The sequence below is a fragment of the Thermobia domestica genome, chromosome 14, assembly GCF_964235325.1.
Source record: "Thermobia domestica chromosome 14, izTheDome1.hap1.1, whole genome shotgun sequence".
Classification (NCBI taxonomy): domain Eukaryota; kingdom Metazoa; phylum Arthropoda; class Insecta; order Zygentoma; family Lepismatidae; genus Thermobia; species Thermobia domestica.
In genome coordinates, this window is record NC_137467.1 from 109,281,545 (window position 1) to 109,293,126 (window position 11,582).

General features: G+C 32.0%; 1 pseudogene; it reads right to left on the reverse strand.

Annotated features, from left to right (window-relative positions):
* Positions 1-2,369: 2,369 nt before the first annotated feature.
* LOC145669948 (NADH-ubiquinone oxidoreductase chain 6 pseudogene) lies at positions 2,370-2,906 on the reverse strand (annotated as a pseudogene).
* Between the last annotated feature and the right edge of the window lie 8,676 nt (positions 2,907-11,582).

Below are 11,582 nucleotides of genomic sequence, written 5' to 3' on the forward strand. Positions count from 1 at the left end.
TTAGTGTATAGGTCTGTTCGACCTTTGAAATCTTACATGATCTGAGTTCAGATCGGCGTGAGCCAGATCGGTTTCTATCCTTTATTGGTAATAGTACTTTAGTACGAAAGGACCAAGTACTAATAATATTTATTATTAGGGAATAAAAGTAAATGAGCATTACTTTGGCAGATAAGTGCATTAGATTTAGGATCTAATAATGGATGAATTGAGTCCAGGTAATAATGTATTATGATTATATTATAGGTGTGGTTCCTTATTTGATTTTGGTTATTTGTGTTTTAATTGGGGTTGCATTTCTAACTTTATTAGAACGGAAGGTTTTAGGATATATTCAAATTCGTCGCGGACCTAATAAGGTGGGTATTTGTGGTTTACCTCAGCCTTTTGCAGATGCAATTAAGTTATTTACTAAGGAACAAGTTTTCCCTACTATATCTAATTATTATCCTTATTATTTAGCTCCTGTTTTTAGTTTATTTTTATCCTTGTTAGTATGATTAAGAATTCCTTAGTTAAGTGTTATACTGACTTTTTCTTTGGGTTTATTGTTCTTTTTATGTTGCACAAGCATGGGTGTGTACGCTATAATAATTGCTGGTTGATCTTCTAATTCTTCATATTCTTTGCTAGGAGGTCTCCGAGCAGTAGCACAAACTATTTCTTATGAGGTTAGTTTGGCTTTAATTTTGTTGTCTTTTGTATTTTTAGCTGAGAGATATAGATTGTTGAATTTTGGTTAATATCAGGAAGAGTTATGGTTTTTATGAATCACGTTTCCTTTAGCATTAGTTTGATTTGCTTCTTGCTTAGCTGAAACTAATCGTACTCCTTTTGATTTTGCAGAAGGCGAGTCAGAACTTGTTTCTGGATTTAATATTGAGTATAGAGCAGGGGGATTTGCTCTTATTTTTATAGCTGAATATGCTAGTATTTTGTTTATAAGAGCCTTATTTAGAATTTTGTTTTTAGGCCATGATATTTTTTCTGTTTTGTTTTTTTGTAAGGTAGTATTTATTTCTTTTGGTTTTATTTGGGTACGAGGAACGTTACCACGATTTCGATATGATAAATTAATATATCTTGCTTGAAAGTGTTTTTTGCCTTTGTCTCTTAATTATCTTTTATTTTTAGGGGGCATAAAGCTTCTTTTTATTTCTCTTTTAATTTAAGTGTATTAAATTGAGAATAAGTTCTTAGAGCTTTGCTCTGTTGTATGTTTTCAGAACATATGCTTATTCTCAGCCAAAGAACTAAGTTTTATTTAGTAGGAAATCTGATAAGGAGGAGAGATATGGCACAAATAGGAAGTAAGCGAAGTAGATAACCGTGGGAATTTGACCTGTTAGAATGTAAGGGTCTTCGACTGGTCGAGCCCCGATTCAAGTTAAGAGGATTACCGTGCTAACTATAATTCAGAATATAATTTGGTTAATAGGATAGAATTGTAAACCTCGCATTTTTCTAGTATGAAAAAAGGCATAATTATTAAAATGAGGATTGATATTACTAAGGCAATAACTCCTTCAAGTTTATTAGGAATGGAACGAAGAATGGCATAATCAAATAGGAAGTATCATTCTGGTTGAATATGTACTGGTGTGACTAATGGATTCGCTGGAGTGAAATTTTCAGGATCTCCTAGTATGTAAGGATTTCAAAGGGTAAGTAGTATTAAGGCTGTTATTATTGTTAGGAATCCAATAGTGTCTTTAGTAGAAAAATAGGGGTGAAAGGGAATTTTATCTTGGTTTCTGTTAAGGCCAAGGGGGTTGTTAGATCCTGTTTGGTGGAGAAATAGGAGGTGTACTATGGACATGGCAGCCACAATGAAAGGTAAGAGGAAATGGAAGGCAAAGAATCGATTTAAAGTAGCATTATCTACGGCAAATCCCCCTCAAATTCATTGTACTAATATTGTTCCTAGGTAGGGGATAGCTGATAATAGATTTGTAATGACTGTTGCCCTTCAGAAAGATATTTGACCTCAGGGTAGGACGTAACCGACGAAAGCAGTTGCTATCACTAGTAGTAGAATAGCAACTCCTACTCTTCAAGTATGAAGTTAGAGATAAGAGCCGTAGTATATTACTCGGCCGACGTGTAAGTAAAGACAAATGAAGAAAAAGGATGCTCCATTGGCATGTAAAGTACGTAAAAGCTACCCAAAATTTACATCTCGACAGATGTGAATTACTGTGTTGAAGGCTAATTCAATACTTGATACATAATGTATTGCCAGAAATAGACCTGTAGCAATTTGAATAATCAAACATAAGCCGAGAAGAGAGCCAAAGTTTCATCAATATGAAATGTTAATAGGAACTGTAATAGGAACTGGAAGATCTACTAAGGCGTTGTTAGCAATTTTAAAAAGAGGGTGATGTAAGCGAATTGGTGTTGACATATGATTTAGAGGGCCGAAGAGGGCCTTGGCATAATGAAGTGATCCTTACTACTGCAATTAATGTAATAAATAGATATGTTGCTAATATGATAGTATTTATTAAGATTGATGTTATATAAAATTTTATACCGGTAATTTCTTGGTAATTAGTTGGATAGTGATGTGGGTCTGGTAGTGAAATTATATTTGGGAGCATAAGAGGGTCAATAATTATTATAAGAATTAAGAGGAGTGGAACTAAGGAAATTAGTAGGAAAAGGCTAGGTGTTAAAGAAAATATTTCATTTGATGCTAGTCTTGTAACATAAATGAATAAAACTAATATACCTCCTAGAAAAACTAGGAATAGAATGTAAGAAAATCAAGGAGATTCTCTTATACTTGAAATAATTAACCAGGTAGTAATAGTGTTAACAATAAGCATTAGTCCTATTGATAGAGGGTGAGATATTTGAATTAGAATGAATCTTAAAACTACTAAAATTATAAGTAATATTCAGGTTATTTTAATTTCAAGAGGTAGTTTTTTAAAATATTAGTTTTGGGGACTAAAGATAAGTTTGCGCTTTCTCTTGAAGCTTTTAGAATTTTATTCATTAATGGTTTACAAGATCAACGTTTTAATTAAACTATAAAAGCTTATGAAAATATTATTTATTTTGTTTTCTTGTTTTCTAGTTATTTTAGGAATAGCTTGTTTTGTTATTCAGCGTAAGAATTTACAGATGGTTTTATTAAGACTTGAATTTATTGTGTTGATAAGTTTTTTACTTCTATCTTATTCTTTAGGTAGCTTGTATGTTGAAAATTATTTTTGTTTATTGTTTCTAACTTTTAGCGTTAGTGAAGGTAGCCTACGACTGTCAATTTTGGTGTCTATTGTGCGGACTCATGGAGGTGATTATTTGAATTCTTTAGTTGTGCTACGATGCTAAAATATTTAATATTTATGTTGTTTTTGACACCTTTAAGTTTTAATTTTAAATTATGGTGAGTTGTTCAGTTTTGTCTTATTGGAGTTTGTTTTTTATTTATAATAAGAAATAGTATAGGGCTGGTTCCGTGGGAGGTGGGCTATTATTTGTGGAGTGATAGTTAGAGATATTCATTGATTTTATTAAGTATTTGAATTGTTATTCTTATAATTATGGCTAGAGAAGGTGTGTTGAGAAGTTCATTTTATAGTGCGAGCTTTATTAGTTTAGTTTTATTGTTACTTATTTTACTTTACTTGAGATTTTCTTCTTCTAGATTGTTTATATATATATATATATTTTTTTTGAGGGATCTTTAATTCCTACATTATTTTTAATTTTGGGCTGAGGTTATCAACCCGAACGAGTGCAGGCAGGAATACATTTGTTATTTTATACCTTGTTTGCTTCACTTCCACTTTTGATTGGTATTTTTTATTTGGAATATATTAAGGGTAGTTTATTGATAATTAATATAAGAAGTGTAATAGATTTAGAAATTACATATTATATATGATATTTTGCTTTAGTTGTTGCTTTTTTTAATTAAAATACTTATATTTCTGGTTCATCTTTGGCTACCTAAAGCACATGTTGAAGTACCTGTAAGTGGCTCAATAATTTTGGCAGGAGTTTTATTGAAGTTAGGAGGATATGGGCTATTACGTATTATGTATTTTATAGAAAATGTAGCTGTAAGTATAAATTTAATTTGATTTGGTATTAGAGTTGGGGGTATTTGATCAGTTAGATTGGTATGTTTACGACAAGTTGATGTAAAGTCTTTAATCGCTTACTCTTCTGTTGCCCATATAGGTTTAGTGTTGATAGGCTTACTAACGATGGGACTATGAAGATTTAGAGGTGTTCTTACATTAATAATTGCTCACGGTCTGTGTTCTTCAGGATTATTTTGCCTTGCAAATATTTCTTATGAGCGTTTAGGAAGTCGAAGACTGTTAATTAATCGAGGAATACTATTTTTTATGCCGAGTTTAGGGCTGTGATGGTTTTTATTAAGAATTGCTAATATAGCTGCACCACCGACATTAAATTTATTAGGAGAAATTAGTTTGTTAAATAGAATTGTTGGTTGATCTTGATTGAGTATATTAGGGTTAGCTTTACTTTCTTTTTTTTAGAGCTGCCTATAGATTATATTTATATTCATATACTCAACATGGAATGCCTTATTCTAATTTATGTTATTGTTGAGGAGGAAGTGTGCGAGAATATTTACTATTGATATTACATTGATTGCCTTTAAATTTACTAAAAATTACGAGGAAATGTTACAAAATATGGTTGGTCCTGGAAAAGGTTTATTTGTAGCTTTTTTGTAAAACTCGATCAACAATATAAACATATGATACTTAGTGTTCCAAGTTACAGGTTTTGACTTGTAGCTCCGCTAATTCTAGAGCTACAAAATTTTTAGCTAGCCTTTGTAGATTCGCTAGAAGTAACGCGCTTGTTTGGAACCGTCTTTAAGTTATATAACTAACCACTCTTACCTAATATAACCTGTGGTATATACTGTATATAACAAAAAGTTGAAGACAAAATACCTCGATACATTTTATAAGTACATAACCGAAAGATTGAACCGAAAGGTAGACAAGATATTTCACGTTTCTGTCAAATTATGTTTCTATATCATTTTCTTTTAAGTTGCCTATATTAGACTTATTCTAATTTGCCCTATATTTATTCAAAAGTTTGGACTACCTCATAGGTAATCCATTTTCCGATAATTCATGAGTCGTCACGGTTACGCTGTGACGCGTCATAGACCATCAGCGTCTTTGTTCCCCAAGTTGATACTCATTAAACAATAATAATGAAATTTCCAATAGAACTAGTTGCATAAACAGTAAAGAGGATATGACCTAATTGTTACATGAATATCTTTTCCCCCAAGAAAATCCTACGGTGCTGTATGGATGCGAAAAATTATGTAAACAAAACCTCTAAAGTTTTATTTTTAATAATAATGAAACAACGTTGTTTTTAGTATTTGTTTTTCAAATGTCATATAAAAACCATGACCCTACTCACCTGAATTGATAAAAGCAATTAAACAAACCGTAAATCCATTAATTCATCTATATAACTATACAAGAAATTTATCGAGTTGGAAATTTACACTTGCCTTACAAGAACTATGTTTTTCAACAATCCTCTTTAAAGCCGAAACAAGGATGTCTTTAAGGAGAGACTACATTCATGAAAACTCAATAACACGAACATACATACTCTTCCATAAAAACAGCAATTGATCTAACTTCTAACGAAGAAATTTGGTCCATTTAAATGCGCTGAATAAAACGTGCTGACTCTAATTGTGCAATTTGTTTAAATTGGTCGGCTCGCGTCTTATTCACTACATACCCGAGCTCAGAGAGACCGCTCACATATCATGTCTTCCAAGATGTGGCGAACCTGAACCGTGCAAAATCGAGAGGATGTTTCATCTGAGCCGAGGCGAACAGAGCGGATAAGCTCATTGCAACCTAACTGACTCTATGGTGCGTCCGCTCATCGGAGGCTAAAGAGCTTTGATTTTGTACATCTACTAGAAGGATATCACTCCAAAAAGCCACCAAGTTATATGTCCATTGTTGAGAAAACGTGCAACTTCTAAAGCCATTGTGAGAATTTGTGTTTCACATTTCTATAAGGTGAAAGATATTTTTTAATAACTTCGCTGCACTGCACTTTCGATAACACTGGCCCAGAAAACATTGATGTTATCGATCACAGTATTGTAAAATTTTGGTGTACTAAGATATTATAAGCACTTTGTATCAGAAGTTTGAACATCTTCTGATAAAGTATTGAAGTCACAAATGTGGCACAGAATCAGGGAAAATATTGACGAGGCTTGTTCCCTGATCTGAATGCTGGACACAGTCGGCAGCGAATTCTGTTCGTATTCGTTTCCCCTCGAAGTTGATACATCCCACTTCGCACGAACTAAAAAATACTAAGTAGTGCGATGTATCACTTTTATTTCTCATCTCACTTTCATTTCTCTTCAGACAACCTTTTATATAGGAAAATGTAAAAGAGATCTGAGTTTTGAGCAGATCATTTAACTTTAAAAAGATCATACAACCAGGTTTTAAAAAGATATCGTAATTCACCATTTAGAACCTGAAACAAAACAGATTTGAAAACAAAAGACAACACACCTCATCTCCTCACGTAAAATACGAAGTGAGAATGTTTGCAGTAAGGTGATGGCCTAGGTATTATGTAAACCAAGTGCATTCTTATTCGATGCAATTGATTCAAGCAAATGGTCATACTATTGAGAGCTATTAGGACTTTTAATGAAAAAAAGTGATATCTTCGTGAAAGCTTATCTAAAATAGTTTGGCACTAAATCAACAATATAGTCCATACTACGAAGAATAAAAGATCTCAATAAATTTAGTGCCCTAAAACTTTTTCTCTTTTCTACTTATTATAATAGTACTAATAATAGATTTTGGGTTTAGCACCCTTTCAAGAGTGAGGCTATATGAGAAGTACCGGGAATCGAACGCAAGTCTCCAACAATAAAGAAAGAACAATAATAATAATATGCTGACATATTTAAGTATTAAGACAAAGAAAGGAATTGTCGTAAAATGTCTGTCATTTATAATTTTAAAATGACTCTTGGGGATCGTTAGTTGCCAAAAATATTTAAGAATGCAATGAATTAATGGACTTGTAAATTTTCAGATATTTACAACTGAAAAGGAGTCTATTAAGTAGGGCGTTAATAGTTTTTGTAACTGTAACTGAACTCTTGCTAAACAGTGAGTCCATTTAGTAATGCTAAAGAGATGTTTGGAATGTGAAGCAGCCACTTGCTGATCGTTAGTTGCATTCATATATCAGTGAAATCAAAGAATGGAATTGTCGTAAACTGTCAGGTATTTACAATTGATAAGTGAGTACATACAGTAGGACGAAAGCAGTAATCGCAGATAAATAGGACTGTTGATGATCGTTTGTTTTTGAAATGTTTAAGAACATAGTGAGAGAACGGAACAGACTCAAACTGTTAGAAATTTACATTCGAGTCCATTTACTAGGGCGAAAGGTATGTCTTGCAAATATAGCTGACCCTTGGCCATCATTACTTACTGAACAGATAGAATAAAATCAAATAATGGAAGTATTGGATATTTTCAAGTATCTACATTTGAAAAGTTAGTAGCCTAGCAGGGCGAAAGCAGTATTTGGAAGCAATAGCAGATTTTCGCTTATCGTTAATAACTGACATATTTATGAATATAGTAAAAGAGTGGAAATTTCGTACTTGGTCAAATATTTACAATTGGTGAGTGAGTACAACGAGAGAAGCCAAGAGTATATTTGAAACCTGAATGAATTCTTGTTATCGTCAGGTCTCCACATATTTAAGATTGAAAAGTGTGGTGATTCTGTATCGCTAACACAGTGGTCAACGATGGCGCAGACTGTGTTAATCGTAGTTACTGACATATTTAAGAATAAAGTGATAGAAATGAATTGCCGTACGATTTTCATTCTCAAGCGGCGAAGCGAGTTTCTCAGAAATGAGGCAGACTTCGTTATCGTAAGTTATTGAGACTTCTAAACATAAATGAAAAAAAAGAAATTGTCATAGATTATCAAATAATAGCAACTGAATAGTGTCTATTCGGTATGGGAAAATTTGTATTTATAAGCTTAAGCAGACTCTTGATGAATGTTGGTTGAAGATATAAGAATAAAATGAAAGAATGGAATTGTCGTAAATTGTGTGATAATGAACATTGAAATGTCCATGAAGGAGTGTGTGGAATATGAAGCAAACTCTTGCTTATAGTTAATTGCCGTCATATATATGAATAAAAGAGACAACACAATATGTTAAATTATCTTTCATTTAGTAAGTTGAGTAGGGCGTAAAGTGTTTTAAGGTATATAAAGCACACTGTTAATGACCGTTAAAAATGGACTCATTTAACAATAACTTGAGAGAACGGAATTGACTCAAATTAACAGATACTAAGAGTTAAAATGTTAATATATTCACTAGTGCGAAAGGTGTGAATTGGTATATAAATCAGACTCTTGATAGTCGTAAGTATTGGACTATATTAAAATAAAATTAATTATAAATTATTTTCGGAAATAGTCAGATATTTGCAATTAGAAATTGAGTATACACACCAGGACGAAAAATATTTTTGCAGCTGAAGCAACCTTGGTGGTAGCTCGTAAATGGAACTTTTATGAAATAAAATGATATTTGTACTAATATCAGATATTTTGAATCCGTAAGTAATTTAGTAACATAATTAAGAATAAAATGAAATCTCTAAATTGTCGTAATTTGTCAGATATTTACCATTGAAATGTGATTATATTCAATAGAGATAAGGAACTCATGAGAAACTGAAGTAGACTTGCTGATCGTTAGCTCCGACATATTTAAGAATAAAATTAAAAACGGAATTGTCGTTGATATATACAATTAAAAACTTTATCCCATCAGTACTACGATAGGAGTGTTTGGAATATTGAGCTCTGGTTTCTAACATATGTAAGTTTAGAATGAGAAAAGAAATTTCACTTACATAGGTACTTACATTTAAAAAGTGAATCTATTTAGCAGGGCGAAAGTGTTGCTTCTAAAATGAAGATCTAACTGTTGCTAGAAATTACTAAATTAAGAATAGAACAAAAGAGAGGAATTGCCTCAACTTGCCAGGAATTTACATTTGTTGGGTGTGTCGATTCGTTGATTTAGATGAATGTAAGTGGATGAAACGAGCTGTTGTTGAATACTAGTTACTGATATAATAAAAATAAATAAAATAAGAGAATCGTCGTAATTTGTCAGATAGTTACAATTGAAGAGCGGTTCCTGTATATAGGTGCAAAAAAGTGTTTGGAAGCTGAAGAAATTAGAATATTGCTGACCGTGAGTTAGTGACATATATTACAAATAGAATAAAAGAACGGAATTGTTGTACAATATCAGATATTTACATTTTAAAAGTGATTCCTTTCAGTATAGAGAAAAGAGTTATAGAAAAAGAAGACTCTTTCTGATTTTTAGTTCCCGACACATTGGTGAATAAAATGAATTGTCTTAAATTGTCAGGTATTAAGAACTGAAAATTGAGTCGATTCAGTATGTGAAAAAGGGTGTTGGAAGCAGAAGCAGACTCGTTGTGATCCTAGGTTGTAGATATATTTTAAAATAAAATCAAAGAAAAGAATTTTCGTAAATTGTTTGATATTTACAATCAAAAGTTACAACATTCAATAGGGCGAAACGTGTGCTTTGTTATATATAATCTAGTAAGTTACTATATAACAATAAATGAAAAAACGGTACTTTTGAAATTAAATTACTGATTTTCGTAAATTGACAGATATTCCCTAATGAGATATTCACTATAGCGAAAGGAGTGTTTGCAAGCTGAAGTAAACTGTTGCTAATTGGTAGTTCCCGGGATATTTAAGAATGAAACAAAATAACGAAATTGTCGTTAATTCTTAGATATTTACATTTGGTTAGTGAGTCTTTTCACTAACAGAAAAGGAGTGCTTAGAAGATCAAGCAGTTATTTGCTGATCGATACTTGCCGACGGATATAAGAATGAATGAAAAATAAAAAGAAATGCAATATATTTTCAGACATTTACCTTTGAAAAGTAAGGTGTTACTTTAGGGTGATAGGAATGTTTGAAAGATTAACCACACTCATGCTGATCGTGTGATTAAACATGTTTAAGAATAAATTCGATGAACGCAATTGTTTTAAATTCACAGATAGTTACAATTAAAATCGAGTATATTCAGCATGGCAAAGGAGAGTTTGGAAGCTAAAGCAGATTCAAATCTATGATTCAAAACATATTTAGGAATAGAATCCTCGATAATTCTCAAATATTTAACAATGAAAACTATTCATTCATAGGGCAATGGGAGTGCAGGCAAGATGAAGAAAACTCTTGCTAATCGTTATTTGCCGACATATTAAGAAATAAGCAGATATAACAGAGTTGTCGTAAGTTGTAGGACTTTTACAATTTAAAAGTTTTTCTAATAAGTATGGCAAAGAGTTGTTCGGAAAATATAATAGTTTCTCATTAACGCTACTTACTAACATATTGAAGTGTTATGTGAAAGAATGGAATTATAATCATCTGTTATTTACAATAGGAAAGCGAGCCCATTCAGTAGGGCGAAAAGTAGTTTCGTTATAGTTAAGCATTCTTTTGATGAGCGTAGCTACTTGACTATTTTACAATAAAATGAAATAAGCGATTTATATACATTACCAGATTTTACGATTGACTAGTATTTAGTAGATCAAAATCAAAGTTTCAAATGTGAAGGAAACTCCTGCTGATCTCTAGTTGAATGCATATTTAAGAATGATACCACAGAACGGAATTGTAGTAAATTGTCAGATATTTACATTTGAAAAGTGTCTGATTTCAGCAGGGGAAGGGAGTGTTTGGAAGCTGAAGCAGACTACGTAGAAGCTGGCAAGACTGAAGCTGGCTCGTCGTTAATTACTGACATATTTCTGGAAAAATCATAGTACTTAATTGTTGTACTTTGTCAGATATTTACAATTGGTAATTAAGTCCATTCACTATGGCAAAACGAATGTCAGAAATATGAAGCTAAATATCGATCGTTAATTACAAACATATATAAAAGTAAAATAAAATATGGGAATTGTCTTAATTTGTACGTAAATTGGTATAACCTTGTAAAATTTGTCTTTATTGTCAGGCAGTTATTTCAGGTTGTCTACGAGATGTAAATTTGTTCGCAATTTAAAAAACCCATCACTTTCATATTATCTAAAAACACGTTTATCTTTAGTGTTTTGTTCCAATACATGCGTATTTTCAGAAATTTTGGAGTGCCAGCCAATATATGTAAACCACACAAAACTTCCATTTAGTCAGGATTAGTCTGCCTGAACGATGAATTCCCTTGTTGTAAAGCATTCATGTTAGTATACATAGCCATGTTTGTAATTATCTCATCAGGTACATATCTTTTGAAGTAATGAATCGGTGACGATAATTCACGCTCTTCTATATTTGGAGCCTCGAATGTATCTACAAGGCAAGACCAAGGTTTCCGTGACAATTTAATGAATGGCTTTTGTGTGAACATAATGTTGTCATAACTATAATGTATTATG